Source organism: Neovison vison, chromosome 5 (genome assembly GCF_020171115.1).
Source record: "Neovison vison isolate M4711 chromosome 5, ASM_NN_V1, whole genome shotgun sequence".
Classification (NCBI taxonomy): Eukaryota; Metazoa; Chordata; class Mammalia; order Carnivora; family Mustelidae; genus Neogale; species Neogale vison.
This window is the reverse complement of record NC_058095.1, coordinates 157,271,545-157,290,024: the sequence shown is the minus strand read 5'-3', so window position 1 is coordinate 157,290,024 and position 18,480 is coordinate 157,271,545. Positions and strand designations below refer to the sequence as shown.

The 18,480-nt window shown below is 42.4% G+C and overlaps 1 protein-coding gene across 3 annotated transcripts in view; it reads left to right on the top strand.

Moving 5' to 3' along the window:
* Positions 1-14,157: 14,157 nt before the first annotated feature.
* Positions 14,158-18,480, top strand: part of NALCN (sodium leak channel, non-selective) — a 316,125-nt gene continuing 311,802 nt past the window's right edge. Inside the window, exon 1 of one of the 3 annotated variants that reach the window (XM_044250049.1) lies at positions 14,158-14,180. The gene's annotated coding sequence lies outside the window, so the exon portion shown is untranslated. The remainder of the gene's footprint in view (positions 14,181-18,480) is intronic. The other 2 variants (XM_044250048.1, XM_044250050.1) reach the window with 2 other exon arrangements.

Below are 18,480 nucleotides of genomic sequence, written 5' to 3'. Positions count from 1 at the left end.
ACAGGGGAGACTCCAAAACGGAAGGAGCAAGAAGATATGTGAGATGTGAGGCTGAGCGAGAACATTTTTTAGAAACGTGCACATACATATGTACATATTTATGGTTCCTTTCTGCCCTTCCTCCCTCCTTTCTTTTCTACAATCCTTCCTCCCTCGGTCCCTCCCTCCTTCTGTCTAAAACTGCTCTCCTGACCAAGCACCCTTTGTTCTGTGTTATTTTCTTGGCAGCCCTCGCCAGGGTCTAACCCTATGTTTTTTCCACTTATTTACCCACTGTGTATTATCTGCCACGCCCCATTTAAATGCGAGTTCCGGGGGCACCTGGGTGGCTCAGTCCCAAGTAGTTGCCTTTGGCTCAGGTCTTGATCCCAGGGCATTGCATCCTCCTCTGCCCCTCCCCCCTGCTCCTGCTGTCTTCTCTTCACTCTCTCTCTCTCTCTCTTTTTCTCTCAAATAAATAAATACATCTTTAAAAAAATAAAAAAATAAATGAAAGTTCCATGAGAACAAGAATTTTTGCTCTCTTGTCCTTTGCTTTAACTCCAACAGCCCACACAGAGTAGAATCCCAACAAATATTTGTTTAGAGAACGATGGAATGAATCAACGAATGAATGAATTTTAAAAGTTTGATACATCTTGCTTAAATTTAACAATTTGAACTAAAAGAGAGAATTTCAGGTGTAGTGGAAAGAATCAATATGTTGTGAGGACACGAGTTGAGGCAAGCAAAATGTAAAAATCAGCGAGAAAACTATGTCATGAAAAAAATCAAGAACGCTAATCTAGAATCAGATAATGAACAGCTCCTACTGCATGTATGCAAGCTAATTGTTCAATCACTTAGTCAAGTTTGAAGTAAAAAATAATCTCATTTTCACTCAAAACCCACTTGGATAGTATTTTTAGCCACATGGATGCTTCCAGGTTTTCAAATGGTAAAAGGTGCACCAAAGCTTTCAGGAAGGCTGAATATTCCCGGGCAGCAATAAAAATAAGTTTAAATTTCCAAGAAAAAGAACTTTTCGGCTGGGCCAGAGCTGTGGAATAAAAAGGTGTTTAGTTAACATCTTTTCCAGACATTAGTGCAGAACCAGAAGACTTTTTTTTCCTCCCACGTAGTAAAAACACCTGGAAATATTAGGAGCCTTTGGGATAAGAAATGATCTTTCAGCTTCTGAATATTTTTGCAGTTCTAGTTGATGCTAAAGGGAAATTTTAGGGAAAAAAATTTAGTAGTTGTTTTCATTGACTTTGGTGGAAAAGAAATTTCTCACTTCAGTGTTATTTAATCCTAACAAATAGACCCTCAGTTCTTACAGTCATGCTCAGCTGTTAATCGATTAATAACAACTGAGGGCATGCAATCAGAAGTGGACAAGTATAGAGAACACTGGACTATTTGTTCAGAGAAGGGTTTCTGAGGCTGCTGTTTTCATCTCATAGCTGCCTGATCTTGGCAGGCTTCTTTAGCCTGATGAATTTCTGCTTCCAAAATGGCATGATTAAAGGGAATGTTGGTTTTCCCCAATTCTAAATTTCTGTGACTCTTATTTTCTTTGTATATTTGTCCAGAACCTTCCAGAAATAAAGATGATTAGGAATATATATATACATATACATATATACACACACATATTTATACATACACATATATAAACAAATGTATGTATTATTATATAAATATTGTATCTATAATATAGCATATTATATAAATAAAATTTAATTAATATGTAAATAGTACATAATGCTTCCTATGAATATTCATCATTGTATTTACATATATTCACTTACACGTATCCATATCTCAGGGATGGAACTGATGAAAAACTAGCACTTAGTTTTCTGATAATGGGCTTTTATATAGTGCTGGTTTACATAGTGAAGTCCCCAGAAGTTAAAAATATTTCATTTAGGTGTCGTTTTATTTGAACTCTGTGCCAGGGCCTTTTCCACTCTGAGGGCTGGTTTGCAAAGTGGCTCAATAGTGTTAACCCTTTCCTCTTGCTGGACCACACCTCAGGGGTTCTGTGCAGCCGGTACCAGAGGGTTCCCTGGTTTAAAACTGTTATCCAGGCAGTGCCTGGGTGGCTCAGTGAGTTAAGCCTCTGCCTTCAGCTCAGGTCATGATCTCAGGGACCTGGGATCGAGCCCCACATCAGGCTCTCTGCTCAGCAGAGAACCTGCTTCCCCCCCTCTCTCTGTCTGCCTCTCTGCATACCTGTGATCTCTCTCTGTCAAATAAATAAGTAAAATCTTTAAAAACAAAACAAAACTGTTATCCACACTAGTGCTTCCAGTATCCTCCTCACTGTCATTCCAACCCAAGCAGGATCCATTCTACATAAATCAGGAAAAAAGTAAACAGAGTAAAGGGACGTTATCTAGGAGATTATCTAGGTGAAGAGAGATGCTTGGCCAGTTGCAAGCTCACGCCCAAGTCCGGAGCCTTGACTTGAGCGTGTCGTCTGAGACAGTGACAAGCACTGTGGGAATAATAATAGCGTCTAAGATCTTGTATTGGAAGTGGGAGTTCAGGTATAAAGAACGTTATACAGACTTTGATACCATTTGTTTGACTAAACAACTTGTCAACATTTTCTTCACAAGAGAGTTGTCAGAAAAGCATTTTACTTTCTTAAATAATGACGAATTTGAGTCTTATACAACTTTTCAATGGATATAAGCCTCATAATCAATGCAGATAAATTACTGCAAATACCAATTAAATTGCTTTAGGAAAAAGACGAGGAGGTAAAGGAGGTCAATAACTAAAAAGAAGAAAAACCGAGTAGTTGAGTAAGAACAGGAATGATAAAGCCAGTGTCTCAAGGGTGAGCAGCTCATTATCTCGTCGGAGTAATTCCGTCACTGATCACTTCTCTGCCCACCTTCCGCTTTCCCCTTGTCTACAGTAATACTATAAATGACATTGGCCTTCCAAACCCTGGCTTAAATGGTCAAACAGCTCATTCCCTTAGTTAATTCTGCCCCCACATCAGGTGTTTTGGCATTATAGAGTCAAATGAAGCTTCACATTCAACAACTGAAAACCTAAATGTCTTTAATAGTCCCTAGTATATGGAAAGGATATTGAACACAATGAGAAAATTGAGTTCATTGTTTCATAATTACTGTATTTTTAATTAACTCTCTTCCTAGGACTATTTGCAATTGATTAGAGTTGTAGATGAGAAAACTATAAAGTGAAGAAAAAAGGTCTTAATTAAATGATTTAACTTGTGTATTTTTATTTTTATTTTTATTGTCTTGACTCTTCCAAAGCTTTATCACAATGGCTTAAATACCTAAGTTCTTTAGGATGGGTGAAATAACCCAAAATTGGAAACTCAAGTCCGTTCACTTCCATTGAGAACCTATGAGGTGCCAGTCACTTCCCACACCATCCACTCAAGATTCCTCCTCGTTTCAGGTGCCATACAGAAAGACAAAATGTGGCCAACTAAACTGTGACATGTGTTCTTATCAGTTAGCTGTTTTTATTGTATACTTCTTGAAAGAGATCTTTTAGGCTTATTTAGAAGTGCATTTATTTTTATCATATCTCTCTATTCTATAAATAAAAGGGAAAACACAAGTGAAATAAATTGGTTGAGATATTCCTCAAACTCCTTTGCAAAATCCAACCATTCACTACTCAACTTAGAATTATATGCCTGTGTTTTTCATACCACATCATCCTCTGTGTCTTTAAGTGTCGACTATGCAATTCTACTGAAGACAATCTGTAAAAGAAATCAAACTCTTTTGGTGCTGGTTTATTAGCACACTTGTATAGCCTACCAAATGTTGGTTCCAACTTCTAGAATCTTGCTCAGTTCCTCCGAATCTCCATGGCCCACATCCGGTCACCCCACCCATCTGGTTCCAAGATTATTCTCCTACTGTCTCTGGGATTTTATTCCAAAAGGCTGACACCACATTTGCATGTTTCAAGATCTGAGCTTTGGACAAGTGCACATCACCCTGACTGCCTTGGCCAATGTAGATCGCAAGATGCCACCAACTGCTATTGATCTGATTAGATTTTTTTATCTTTTTTTAAAATTTATTTATTTGACAGAGAGATCACAAGTAGGAAAAGAGGCAGATGGGGGGGTGGAATCAGGCTCCCTGCTGAGCAGAGAGCCCGATGTGGGGCTCGATCCCAGGACCCTGAGATCATGACCTGAGGCGAAGGCAGAGGCTTAACCCACTGAGCCACCCAGGTGTCCCTGATTAGATGTTTTTTTAATGTGAAAATTTTTTGCATAATTTTTAGTGAGGGAGGGGCAAAAGGAGAAGGAGAAAGAGAATCTTAAGCAGGCTTCATGCCCAGCATGGAGCTCGGCATAGGGCTCGAAGTCACAACCCTGAGATCATGACATGAGTGGAAATCAAGAGTCAGACATTTAACCTATTGAGTCATCCAGGTGCACCCCCCAATTTTTCATATTTAAAAAAAATATGCCTCTGAGAATCAACAGGATTGATATTTTGTCTTACTTAATTCTTACAACAACTTCATGTGGTAGAAATGCTTTGCTCACAAAAGTCAGGCAAAGAGACCAAGACCACAACGTTAGTAAATTATAGATAAGGCATATGTACATAAAGTCAGTTGCTTCTTTTGGGATAGAATTGGTCTTAGATCAAAGGGCAAAGCAGGTGGGCTGTGTCCCACACTCTTCCATCCACCATTTCAGCCACTCCTTCCTCCCTGTCACTTGTCCACAGACAACTCAGGGTTCTTTGATTCACCTTGAACATTGGATCATTCCAAACCCTTGCTGTAGCAACAACAATTACCTGCGGTCATCAGCTAGTCATTCAAAAGCAGTTAGAGTTTATCTATTATGATACCAGAATTGAGATACAAGAACAAATACACACACAGAGCACAGACACAAGGAATACTTCTTACAATTTCTAACATTTCTAATGATTACTGGGGTGGGTCCTATTCCATTCCTACAGTCAAGCATATTGTGTCACAGGCTTCCATAATTTCTCACACTCACCTTCAGTCATGAGTATAGCACTTTTTTTTAGAACCCTCTTTCAGAAAGGACTAGTTAACCCTCTAGGAGGAGTGTGATCAGCTGAAAGCCACCTACTGTTGGCCCCTTCAGGGATGACCTCAGCTTTCTAGCCCAGGGCACGTTCTTGTCGAGATAGCTCATCCTGGACTGGGTGAGGATGAGGCATGAAGCGCAGCCATTTCTGCCTCACATGGTTTGCTCTAAGGGACAATCAGTGCATAGGGGCTTCCTGTGGGACGAACACAGAGCAATGTCATGTGGGCAGAGTAGGTTGACAGCTTCCGGCCTTTCCTTTTCCCAGGTGTTACTTCCCAACAAAACCTCTCTACTCCTCATGCGTTCTCAACATGTGCTTTCCTATCTGCAAAATTTTGCTTTTCATCCACTCAAAAAGTTCCTCTCTTCTCCTCCATGCAGTTAAGTCTTCCGCCTTTTTTGCAAACCTACTCGCGTCCACTGCCTTGCACAAATATGTCGATAGGGGCGCCTGGGTGGCTCAGTGGGTTAAGCCTCTGCCTTCAGCTCAGGTCATGATCTCAGGGTCCTGGGATGGAGCCCCACATCGGGCTCTCCACTCGGCAGGGAGCCTGCTTCTCCCTCTCACTCTGCCTTCCTCACTGCCTACTTGTGATCTCTCTCTATCAAATAAATAAATAAAATCTTTAAAAAATTTTAAAAATGTCGATGATCTTAATTTATGTTGGACTTACACTGACAGCTATTTTACTGATTGTTATGTTGTGCTCTAACTGCCTTATATATGTTGGTTATATTTTCTCAACATCTTAAATTAGCAGACCCGGCCTGCTCAGGTCCCCTCAGATTCAAAATTTCTGTTGGTACGGATGAAGCCCCTTTGGAACACTTTCCAAGACCAGCTCCTGCAGATCATCTCCTGGCCACTGCCCTTGGACTCTTGGGACCACTCTGTCACGAGGGGTCAAACAGCCAGAAGTGCCTGGGCGTTTATTTTTATTCCCTCATCATCTTCCCTCCCTTGACCTCGCTCACTCTCCTGAAACCATTAACCAATCAGGCAATTGACTGTTGGGGGGAAGCCCAGCAAATTTGCATAGATTTAGACAACTCTGAGGCATAAATTAAAATCTAGCATTCCTCTGCGTAACCATGATGCACCTTATTTTCTGTAGGTCTTGCATCTGACGTTGTACAGTCGCCTATCTTCTTCCTCTCACCGTCCTTCTTCCACCACCTCCATGTTCATCTCTGGGAACACTTGCTTTAACGTTGATTGCACCTAAATAGGCATTCCAGAGTCTGCTCTGGAAAACATATGTTTTCTGTGTACTCCGTGTAACACCTAACGCTATGTGAGATATGTTAGTTTAAACCATAAACAACTACTGTTATTCAACTGTTTATGACCAATAAGAGTAGTCATTTCCAGTGATTTATGAGTTGTGGCTCCATATTGAATAACTAATCAAGAGGAAATTTTGAGGCTAACTTCAACAACTGCCTTTGTAAATTAAAAAAAATCATATAAAATAATAATTAATAATAATAATGATACATAGGCATGCACACAAATACATGGCAGAATTCATGTTGAGCAACCATTTTCTATCGACTTATAATATGACAAGGGCAGGAATAGGCTTAAATCAAACAATATAATTTCTGATGACTTATTTGAGAAAATGAATAAACTCTTTGATCATTCGAATTTGGGAAGACTTTTGTGAAAAAGAAAACCATTGCTTGAGTCCACAAATTGAGTTACAAAGATCCATTACACTAATGGCTTAATTAATGTAATCACAACAAGCAGATTATGCCTGTAATTTTTATTTTGCTATATAACATAAGGAAAACTTACAAGATAAAACTTTATAAGCTTTTTCCCAAGGACATTCTTATATAAAAAAGCAACAGTATTTTTGGTATAATTTAGTTTTCATCCCTCTAGATGTGGACGCTGCGTCTAGTGGCCTCCGAAGGCTTTTTCCAGTTTCACAATATGAGAATGCTTTGAAGACTAATGAGGACATACTTATTCAACATCATTCTCTATTTTATTTTCACACTAAAATAGGAAGCTTTGGTTCCCTGGTGGTTTAGTAATTAGACATTATCACGGCTGTGTATTGAGATTGGTTTCTGGTCAGGGAATGGAAAATTTTCAGTTCCTAGTATAAAAATATTCGACTGCTTCACTAAAAATACCTCTTGCATCAAAGGGAAATTATTCATACAAAGCATTTAAATCTTCAACAATTGAATTTGTAAACTAATTGGCGTTCTGTTAATTCATTAAACAAATACTGATTAAATACCCTACCGGGAAAAAAAAGTATTAAACAAGGCAAAATAGGGGATACAAAGGCTTGTAAGTTTAGGTTACTCTCATTAAGGGCGTTAAAATCTAATGACAAGATGTATATTCATAAATAATTATCATAAAAGACAGGACAGAAACAAGAACAGGCTCAACTTATCCATTGGAAAATGCTACTATAGGATAATCTATCAGGTGAATATATCTCCTATATCTTTCACAAATTTCCCTCAGCTACTTGTACTCTTTAAGAAATAGCTGTACTTTGGTAGATTCTAGCTGCAAACATCTCAAAATCAACTTTGCGGGCTGCTTTTGGGGTTAGTGAGATGGAATAGTTTGGGCAATAAACCACAGTCCACGTTTCTTAAAGAATCTTTTCATTTACCTGATATGGTTCCAAATGGCTTTGTCATTTTCTCCCCCTGATGATACATTTTCTCATTTCTCTTTCTCGCTCAGAAGATATCTCCCATGAACAGACGGACTACATAATATTAAGAAATCTGTGTTAGTCCAAGTTTCGTGGACTTCAGAAAGTAGTATAAATCTGACTTGATCCTCTTAAATTGCATTTTTTACTTTCAGCCAAAACAAGTGTGTGTGCGCGCGCATGTGTTAATACTTGTAGAAATAATGTGATATAAAATGAATACATCTTCACCAGGAGCATTGCTACTGTTGTACACTGAACTTGAAGATGCTGTGTTACTCACCAGGCTGAAATACAACACTGAGAAAAAAACAGACTGCATCATTACTGCCTTTGCTTACCTGAACCCAACTTATACAACTAGGTCATTGGGTTTAAAAAATTATATAGTACTTAGTGGCTCAGTCATTAAGCATCTGCCTTTGGCTCAGGTCATTATCCCAGGGTCCTGGGATCGAGCCCCATGTCGGGCTCCTTGCTCAGGGGGAAGCCTCCCTCTGCTGCCCAGCCCCCGCTTGTGTTCTCCTGCTCTCTCTCTCTGTGTCAAATAAATAAATAAGACCTCTTAAATAAATAAATAAATACATAAATCTCAAACCAAAAAAAAAAAAAAAAGTAAATAATTACACTGTGCTTAGAAAATATACTTGAACTTTGGAGCAGTTGTCATTTGTGAAACAGGAAGCCCAGGACTGGTAACCTTAGTAACTTTGATCCCTTCTGTGTCTTGAATGCCAAGAATTTTAAGAAAATGTATTCAAACCATGCCTATGTATCCTCCATTTTATAAACCTAGTAAGAACTATTTTCCTAATTTTATCAGGTATTTGCTTCCAGTGGTTTTGGAGGAATGAAACCTGAGTAACAGGAGGGCCTGGTATATGAGTTGGTTTGAAACCTCAGGGGCTCCCCAGATGAAATATGAAATTGACTCCAGGACAGAGGACAAGGTGTGACCAAAGAAAGGTCGAATGGCAGGTGGCAGGTTTGATCAACAAGGGAACTTACTTACCAGGCTTGTCAGGAGGCCGCAAGAGTAGATGGCCACACCCACTTGCCCGAATCTTTAAGTTTAAATAGAGACCTTCCGGGCCTCAGGGACGTGTACTAACCAGATGGTCTCAACCACGCATTGCTTTCTCAAGACTGCGTCCTGGAAAATGGTTCTCCCTGTGGGGAATGGTGGGCGGCGCATACATTTCCAGGACAGGGGAGGAGGCCAGGAGCCGCCAGTTGCCAGGTCCAGCTAAGATGAGCTGAGGAAGAGAACAAGGAAAGACGCAGGAGTCAGACGGATGCTAGCTTCTGCCGGGACCAGCAGGGAGCTCTGGGGATGACTTATACCAGAGTTGGTCTGCTTTGAGGCAAGAAGCCAGGTTTCGGTCCAAACGCGTCCATGTGTCTTTGGTTTCAGAGCATCCCTGGGGTGGGGGGCGGGGAGCATCTTATCTTCCAAGTTGAGGCACCCCCTGTTCTGAAGAAGGCCATTCTCTGAAGAAGGGGACAGCTATGGGAAGTTAGCCCTCACCCTAATGGCAGCTGGGGATGGGTGCCCTGGCCTGTCTGAGTGGCTTGGGGTGGCATCGACAGGATCCGACACCATCCGCCCTTGTCTTCTTCGTGCTCTTCAGATCTACTCTCACCTCTCACGCTATTTATTCCATCCAGGCACGGTGTCTCTGGGGTTCCGGTTGGTCACGATTCCTGGACAATTTACAAGAGGAGATTAGCAAGATGGGCAGCCCCCACTGTCGCTGGCCCTGAGTTCACCAGCAACGGTCCTCTCTGTCACCCCTTCCAGATCCCTCACCTCCGGGCCAGGACCTCTGGGTGGCTTGTCTTGTTAAGTGCCCTCCCGCATCAACGGCGGGGGGGGGGTGTCTGAGCCCCTGGTTATCATGAACTTACAAGATATTTTATACAATAAATGAGATCTTCAAGGTTATTTTCAGAACTGAAAGATTTGCTTCTATCTGGTGGCAACTTTTACTATGAAATAGTCCAAACATGCATCATTTTCTAGTCGAGTAACACTTTTAAAACATGACCTTTGTTTTCAGAAGTGCAGCAGTTTCTCTGGGCGATTGGCTCAGCTACTGCTCAGTACAAGGAGACCTCTGGTCTGCTCCCCCCATAGTAGCAGTGTTGTTTATTCCTTATTTCACAGCCTCCTTTCTGAAAACATGAAGTAGAGCAATATGGTGAGCTCTGAATTCTTTTAAATTAATCTGTAACGTAAGCATAGTGTGAAGACCACACTTCTCACCGTATGATTCTCAAATTCCAGCTTGTCCTCTGGATCCCTCCTCCATTACTAGGCAGTTTTTCCTTCCATAAAAGAAATTGATTGCATTTCTTGCTCCAACATATTTTTGCCCATGTGAAGAGTCACCGCTTCTGTCTGAGGTTTACTAGCATCTTTCCTTCTTCTATTCACTGTTGAAGGGCGTCATGAGCCTATCCCCTATCTGTGACTGATTTAAATGCAAACAACAACTTCTTGAAACATTAAATGGCCATCTGGCCTTAGATTGACCTCAAGTCTGACTCTGCCAATGGTTCTTGACCACCTAGTTGGACTCACATGTTTTTCACAGCTACAGCATCATGTCAGGGTCTATCAAAATTCTAGAACTTGTCCAGTGTCCATATGATGATGGAGGTGCATGGAATTTACAGGAGAGGGAAGAAAGTAGGCAAGTCCACTCTGGTCTATGAAGAAAGAAATGGTAATGGACCAGTGCCAGCTACTGGAATGGCCTTGCTCAAAGGGATACTTGTTTTATTAAGACAGATTCTCCATAGTTGTATGTCCCACTCCAGAAATACTTAATCAGGATCTCCATGGAAATATTTAAGATCATCCCAGGGATCCTTATTATCAAAAAGTTTAGGAAACATTGTTTTAAGGAAAAGGTAACATGCAAGGTGTCTTCCAAAGCCTCGCCATACTTAAGTGGTGAGCAAATGTTTTGTGGCTACCTGGAAAGCTGATTCATGAGAAGACAAGAACACCCCAGAGAAACTCAATATCATGCTTCCTGCTGGGACATCTAGGAAACACACTGTGGTAAGCCTCCCTCCGGCCCTCCATCATCAAAATGCATCTATTCTGTATAGACTGAATTCAGAACATGCTAATCTGTGAGTTAGTGAGCAGTAGAGAGATGCCTCCTGCTTCGCCTTTTTATATTTTTAAATTAGGTCTTCTGGACCTTCAGTTTCCCTGCCCCAAGTGTCTCCAACAGAGGAAATTCAATCTCATCAATATTTAGGGGCAAGTGAGCCATATGTCAACCCTGAAATCACACAGTATAAGCAAGTGTGTACAGATTAAAACCAATCTTAACCTCTGTGTCATTTACACATGAATCCAATTTAATGGAATCCTGGAGTCGAACAGGTTCCTATATTTCCATAAAACACATGGCATCCCCCACGGATTTATTTTTAAGTCTTTAAAGTTTTTTTTTAAAGATTTTATTTATTTATCAGAAAGAAGGTGTGTGAGAACACAAGAGCAGGGTGAGAGGCAGATCCCGATGTGGGGTTCAATCCTGGGACTCCAGGATTGTGACCTGAGCTGAAGGTAGATGCCCAACTGACTGAGCCACCCAGGTGCCCTTAAAAGTATTTTTATGTTTAAGTAAGCAGGCACCACATCCAGCTTGGATATGGAGTTTGCACTCATGACCCTTGTGATCAAAACCTGAGCTGAGATCAGGAGTCCAACATTTAGCCGACTGAGCCAACCAGGCACCAGATCCCACCCAGGGATATTTAAAATCTCTTTTAGCAATTGTTATTGTTTTCTCAGTTACTCACTGTGGTATCAAGTGGGATACTAATTTTAGATAGAAATAAGCAGTAGGGACAGATGAGTTCTTAAGAAGAAATATCCCATTTTCATTAAATTCTTACTATCTTGAGTGTCATAGTCACCGTCATTCCTAAGCACTTGCCAGACTATGAACGAAATTTTCCCCAGTTCATAGTTTACTATTTGGTAGTACATTAACATGGCTTCATCCTCTGTATTATAAAGTTCCCCGTATTTGTGGGTTTTCTCTCCGCTTGACAGCTCTCCTTCCCTGATTTCATACTGCTGAACGCAGATTTAACTACATAGGCTCTCACACTCAGATTTCCTCCAGGGCCAGGCACTGAAACAGGCCCTTTGGAGAAGGGGCAAATGGGAGGAATATGCCTGTTGTAAAGGACACACAGGACATCAACCGCTGCTCTCTATCACGTGGAAATGCACGCCTGACCTGCCCAGATCTTCCCATTTCTCAGGATAAACTGAAAATCTCGTGGTTTTCAATGTTGGCAATTGATTTTAATTTGTCAAAAATGTTTTGCAAGTCAAACAATACACACCTGTGAATGGTATTGAACTCTTAGAACAGCAATTCACTTCTACTGAATTACAGCAATAAATTTAGCTACAGAGCCTGTTGGACTTCCCTAATTTTACTAATAAGAAAACGCAAGGGATGATGAGTAGGTAGAGGAATAAAGTGATATTTGGGACATTAAAAATCTGTCTTTTATGATGACTGTCTACTCTCCAAAAATGCCAAGTTCCTACAGATTCTGGGAGGCCTATAGTGAGCTTTTCCATCACTTCTTTGGTCCATGCATTTCCCAAGGCCTTTTTCATAATTCATAGGGTTGTTTGGCAACTAAATGCAAATTATAAATACTCACACAGCCATAGTTTAATCAGGGATGGATAAGAGTCTGAAATGCCTGATTGTGAGGGGTGTTGCTGAGATTACTAAAACTGATGCCATTATTACTTCATTCACAAAATTTCTAAATCTTGACTTTATTTCATTAATATGTTTTTCTAACGGATTATTCTGACTCGACGAATTCTAAAAAAAATGCACAGCTATATATTTTAGAGATACAAAGTGAAATAAACGAGCATTAAGTCAAACAATTGAGAGCAATGATGTAAGAGGATTAAACAAATGGGTAGTTTTTCTAAACCTTATAGATTTATTAATGTTTAAATTGCTTTCCATTTTGTGTTGTGAGAATATTTCCACATGATTTCTTCATTTGTCGGAAACGTGAGTTTTTATATAGTTGTTCTGAAATTTTCAGATATTTGAAAAAACTTCTTCCACATGCTTCTGCATTTCTTGAAATGCCAATTGTTTTTAAATTTCTTTAAAAAAAAAAAAAAGGTGCTAATGTTGGCCTGAAGTGAATAGATTGTGCCTAGGTTTCTTTTCTCCGTGTAACTTAATTAAATATACATAACCTGAAAATACATTTTTAAACAGTGTGCTTATGACTTTACTTTCTTCCCTTGGGCTATAATATTTTATGAGAGGGGATTGTTCTTTGTTCAGGAGTTCTAATTTCTCTCTTAGGGGAAAGCTTCGTTCAGTTTTCTCTCTCCTTCTATGTGTGTGCCTATGTGGATGATGTTTAAATTGCTCCTCAGGGGTTCCTCGGTGGGTTACTATAAGGCAAGACGCCCGCCCCGGGTTGAGGTTTTCAGGGAGCACAGCCCAGAGAAGATGCCTTCCTGGCCCGAGTACGGCGGCGCTCAAGATCCCAAGATTTCCCTAAACCTGGTCGGCGAGAAGCTGCAGAAGACAGCAGGGGCGGCTCTTGGCCCCGACCCCTACAGGGCACGCAGGTGACCATCAATTTTTGGATGGACATCCTGTCTCAGCCACATAGCGAAAATTTTTAATTTTAGGGGGAAATGGGGACGTGCTCAGGAGACTGTAAGTGTCACCTGTGCGCTCCTTATTTCGCAATTTCACACTCAGAAGGTGAGACTAGCCCGCATCCTCAGGAACTGTGTCCGGGAAGCCCGCATCGCTCCCTCGCGCTCACACACGCACGCACACGGGCCCTGCGCGTCCCTATGCGTGTGCCCCGCGTGTGCCCGGCTCCAGGCGCACGGCCGTGGCCGGGGTCAGGCCGAGACCACGAGCGGCGCCGGCGGAGGAGAACCCAGCTGTTGCTGGGAGACCGGCTGCCGGCGGCCGCGGGAGAAGGAACCTGCTGGCACCGACCCTCCCGCTCCCGCCGACCGCCGCACCGCCTCCCCGGCCCTTCCCTCCCTGCCGCCCGCCGCGCCGTCGCAGCCCCTGCGGCAAAGACAACTCTGATTTGAAAAAAAAAAGGAAAAAAAAAAAAAGCCGCGAGCAAAAAGCCCTGACCCCCCACCCCCTCTCCCGCAGGCCCCGCGCCCGGGTGGCAGCCGCACGCGCCTGCACGCCGAGCGCCGAGCCGCGGCCCCGGCCGGGTGGCGCGCGCCAGCGGAGCGCGGGAGCTGAGGGACCGCGTCCCCGCGGGGTGGGCGCCGCGCCTGACCCGCCGCCGCCGCCGCCGCCGCGCCCGCGGCACCATGACCGCTGCGAGCACTGGGGTTACAGGTTGGTCGCGGCCGCCTGAGGCCCGGGCGCGCGCTGGTGGCCCTCGCCGGGCCGGGCAGGGCTGGTGGGGGCGGGGGGCGAGGGCCCAGCGGGGTGGGGGGGTGGAGGGGCGCCCCAAGCCTCCGCGGGGAAGGGGCGCGGGCGGCCGCCAGGCCCCTCCCTGCCCCTGCGGCGGGATGCGGCGTCCCCGCCTGGGCACGCGCGGGTGGGCGCCGGGAGCCGGGGCCGCCAGAGCCAGGCCTGCCCGCGGGGCGCCCGGGGGCAGGTGGCTCGGGCCGCGGCGGCTGCGCTGCGCGGAGGCCCCTCCGCCCCCGAGGGCGAGCGTGCGGCGGGTGGGAGGCGGCGGTGCTCCAGCAGGTTTCCCAAGGGGCCGGGGCCTGGGGCTCCCCACCCGGCTCGTGCGGATCGCTGTGCGCTTGGGAGCCCTCCTTTGATGAACGGGCCCGGTTGAGCCGCTGTAGGGTGACCACCCGAGCCGGCAAAGCGGGGTCCTGCAAAAGCGACAGCGTTTTGTCATTGAGCCCTTAGGAGACTGGCTCGGATCTCCAGACGGGCCCAGAACCCCCGAACAAGGAAGGGGTTGTCCCTCTGACTCGGAATTTTCCTCATTACGGATGGTAGATAGCTCTGAACTCAGGTCCTTATACATTCTTGAAGTATCATAGGATAAATCTTCCAGTGTGACCCGTAATTGTTAGGGAGTATATTATCAAGGATGTGTACGCGTCCATGTATCGGTTCAGGCCTCCGGAAGGTTATGGTCTTAATCTCGTGCGTGTAGTCATCAGCTAGGCCCAGATTTCCCTGGTGACGAAATGGGAGTTGGGGACCAGTGACTGTTGTGTGTAAGAAGGTCAGGGTTGGAGAAGACCTTTAACAGGGAGCAGAAATAACAGGTGGCTAATCTTAACAGTTTGTGATTCCCATTTTCATAGCTACAACTGTGATTTGATTGGAAATGAAGTCCGAAGGGGCAGGTGTACACTCCTGGGCATGCACGTTCATATTTGTTTTGTATATAAAAACAAGCTATGAATTGTCCTCCAAAAATGGTATCAACATTTTAAAGGTTAACTCTCATGTTGGTTGATTTTTACCTTCTTCAAAGACCCACGCAAGAAGCTTTTACACCTCAAAGTCTTTGTATGCAAACATTAAACATTTAAAAATTTATCCTTTGAATTTCAAAATCATTAGACATGAAAGAAATGACGGAGATGATAGACAAAGAAAGAATAAACGGCCGTAGTCCTAATAACTGAACACAAATGATTATAATTTCTATGTATTTGCTGTAGTCTTTTTAAAACTACATGACTTTGTGTAGTTAGAATCATGGCATCGTACAGTTTTTATACTGGTTTTCCCATTAAATATTTAGCATATTTTAACATATTTAGCATATTTTGCCCCATACAGTATTCTTACTTAACAAATTCTAAATAGCTGTGTAAGACTGTGCACCAGGAATACAACTTCACTTCTGTGGCCACACCTCTGGTCGCTGGACATTTGTTGTTTCCAGTTTCTCATCATTGCAAATAGCATATCAAAAGTATTTGATTATCAAAATTATTATGGAAATTTATATTATGGATATACTGTGTGTGTGTGTGTCTGTGCGTGTGTCTATCTCTCTATCTTCAGGCTGTTTTCCTAAAGATACAAATTTGAATAAGATGTTTTCTATGTTTCTGCAGTAAATCTGCCTTTTTTTGATATATGTGGATCGCTTTCCTTCTTTTACAGGAATAAAGAAAGATTAAAAAAATATCCTGGACATATAACCTTTGCACTACGTAAAGACTTGACCTTTAACAAATTCATCTAAAATCAAGATGATAAAATATACTTCTTAGTTTAAAATCATAAGGATGTTGTAAAAGTGGTCAGGTGAAAAGAAAAAAAAAGTAAGTAAATGCAAGGTCTTTTAGGAATAATGATTTTTCAGCCCAGGAGTCTAATTCTGGTTTTTGCTTCCTACTCAGACTTCAAATAAATGATCAAAGGACTTTATATAGTGAGACACCTGCACCCCATGGGTACAGTGGAGGGAAGACCATTTGCTCATGGGGTGTGGACTCTGATGCATTTCTGGTAGATTCGCTACAGATGGAACTGGACAGATGGGACGGATGGCATAACCAAGGTTCAGGCCACAGTTCCTTTTTGACTTGTGCAAAAAGTAAGGAGCAGAGCTCCAGGCAGAACTCCTTCATCTGAAAGGCTGAAGTCTAAAGTTGACTCTTGAAGCGGTTTCTCCATGAGACCCAGGGGCTGGTGCAGACTTACCAGATGGAATGTGCTCCAAGGGCAGGGACTGACCCCATGGTCCAGAGAGGGGTGCGGGACTGGGGCTTCCAGGAAAAGAGTCAGGAGATGTAAAGTCCAAAAATCAGCACACTATGGCCAAGGGAAGCCCATCTGCAGAGGCTGAGTGGGGGACGTCTCTCCAATTAAGCAAAGGGAAGAGAAGGGGAGACTTTGTTTCAAACAGGATGATGTGTCTGGAAGACAGCCAACAGAGACACACACAGAGTGCTCTCCCTGACCATAAGCCATGTTCTTAGTGAAATGTGAGCACTGTTTTCTTTTAGATGAAAACAAATAACCCAAATATGCAGATGGAAATGGGTTATAATGGACCGGAAGGACTAACAGAAAGTGGCTAACATATTGTTAGAGCCTAGCGAACACTTCGCATCTGAAAAACTGAAAAAAGAAAAATATCCCATCGGTATTCTGATCAAGTTAAAAAATTATTTACTGGGTGGACAAAATGGATGAAGGGGCTCAAAGTATAAACTTCCAGTTAGAAAAAATAATTAAGTCATGGGATGGAATGACTAGCACAGTGACTGTGGCTAATAATACTGTGTCGTATACTTGAAAGTTGCTGAGAAAGTAGATCTTAAAAGTTCTCATCACAGGAAGAAATCATAAACTATGGTCATGGGTATTAACTAGACTGACTGAGGTGATCACAACAACAAAAAGAGAAAGGAGGAAGTGTTTATCTATCTACAAAGAGGACATGCAGACTGCCTTCATATAACCTTTCCAAAACTAAGTATCAGCCAGCAGTAAAATAATATCCTGAAATTGTGTAATTCTGAATAATACCAGAAGATAGTTCTTGCAGGATACTCCTACAGGGTCAAAAATGAAATAGAAAAAAAGAGGAAGACACACATATGAGGCAAGTTAAGGAAAAGGTGGAAGAGAAGAATGTAAGTTACAGAACAGTTGTTTGAAAGGTGATTAGATGAGAAAAAAGGACCTTAAAGCAATAAAAGTTACTAACTTTAATAAAGTTATTGTTATGAGCCTTCCAGCCATACCTGTGTTCACAGCAATGTAATATTTTTAGCCAAGAGTATTCCTAAGTGTATCTATTCGGGGAGACATGGCTCTTAGACGCACTGTTTTCTCAAAGGTTTCTGTGACCTATGATGGGATAAGAAATTAGCATTTCAACCTAGGAAGTAAAGAAAACAACATGACAGAACTAGAGAAGACAAGAAAGGGGGTAAGGTTTAAAAAACACACCTGAATTTGTTATAAAGTAGGAAAGCTTTAGCCGTGATAGAAAAGAACCGAAGAGCCAGAGCATTCCAGGGTTTGAGGCACATCAGCGTGTAGCCAATCCACAGGATCTCAAGAATGCGGTCAAGAAGAAGGAGAAAAATAACAGTGGGGATCAGTGAAGGAAGGTGCTGGAGAAAATGAGTGTACAGTCTTAAGGATGTGTACCTGGAACCCTACTATGATCATGGAAACCAAGAAGTGGACAGTAGATTTATCAGCAGAACAAATGTTAAGAGATCCTGGTGATCAAATCAGTAGAAGGAAAGGGAGGGCATGGGTGGAAAATAAATCCAGAATTTTAAGTTTGGGTGATTGGGGGGTGTTTTTATTTGTTTCTTTGTTTTGTTTTGTTTTTTTCCTATTTAGGATGCCTAGACAGAACAACTAACCACGTTCTCGCTCACTGAGCAGTATCTATTCGTTAAATCATTTGCTTCATTATTTTTTTAAATCAGTTCTTCTTTGTAGTAATTATGAGATCGATAGGTCAACTTCGTGGGTCACTTCTGAACTAGGGGAAGGATTTTTTTTTTAATTACTCAATATTCCTAAAAAGGTCAAATTACGGAGACCTCGATCAGACAAGATACAAGTCAGCGATGACTTAAGACACTATTAAATCTATATTATGAAAGTTGAGGTTAAAAAAATCCTGGATAATCTAAAATGAGAGAATCTCTCAAGTAGGGAAACTTAACCTTAACTATTCCTC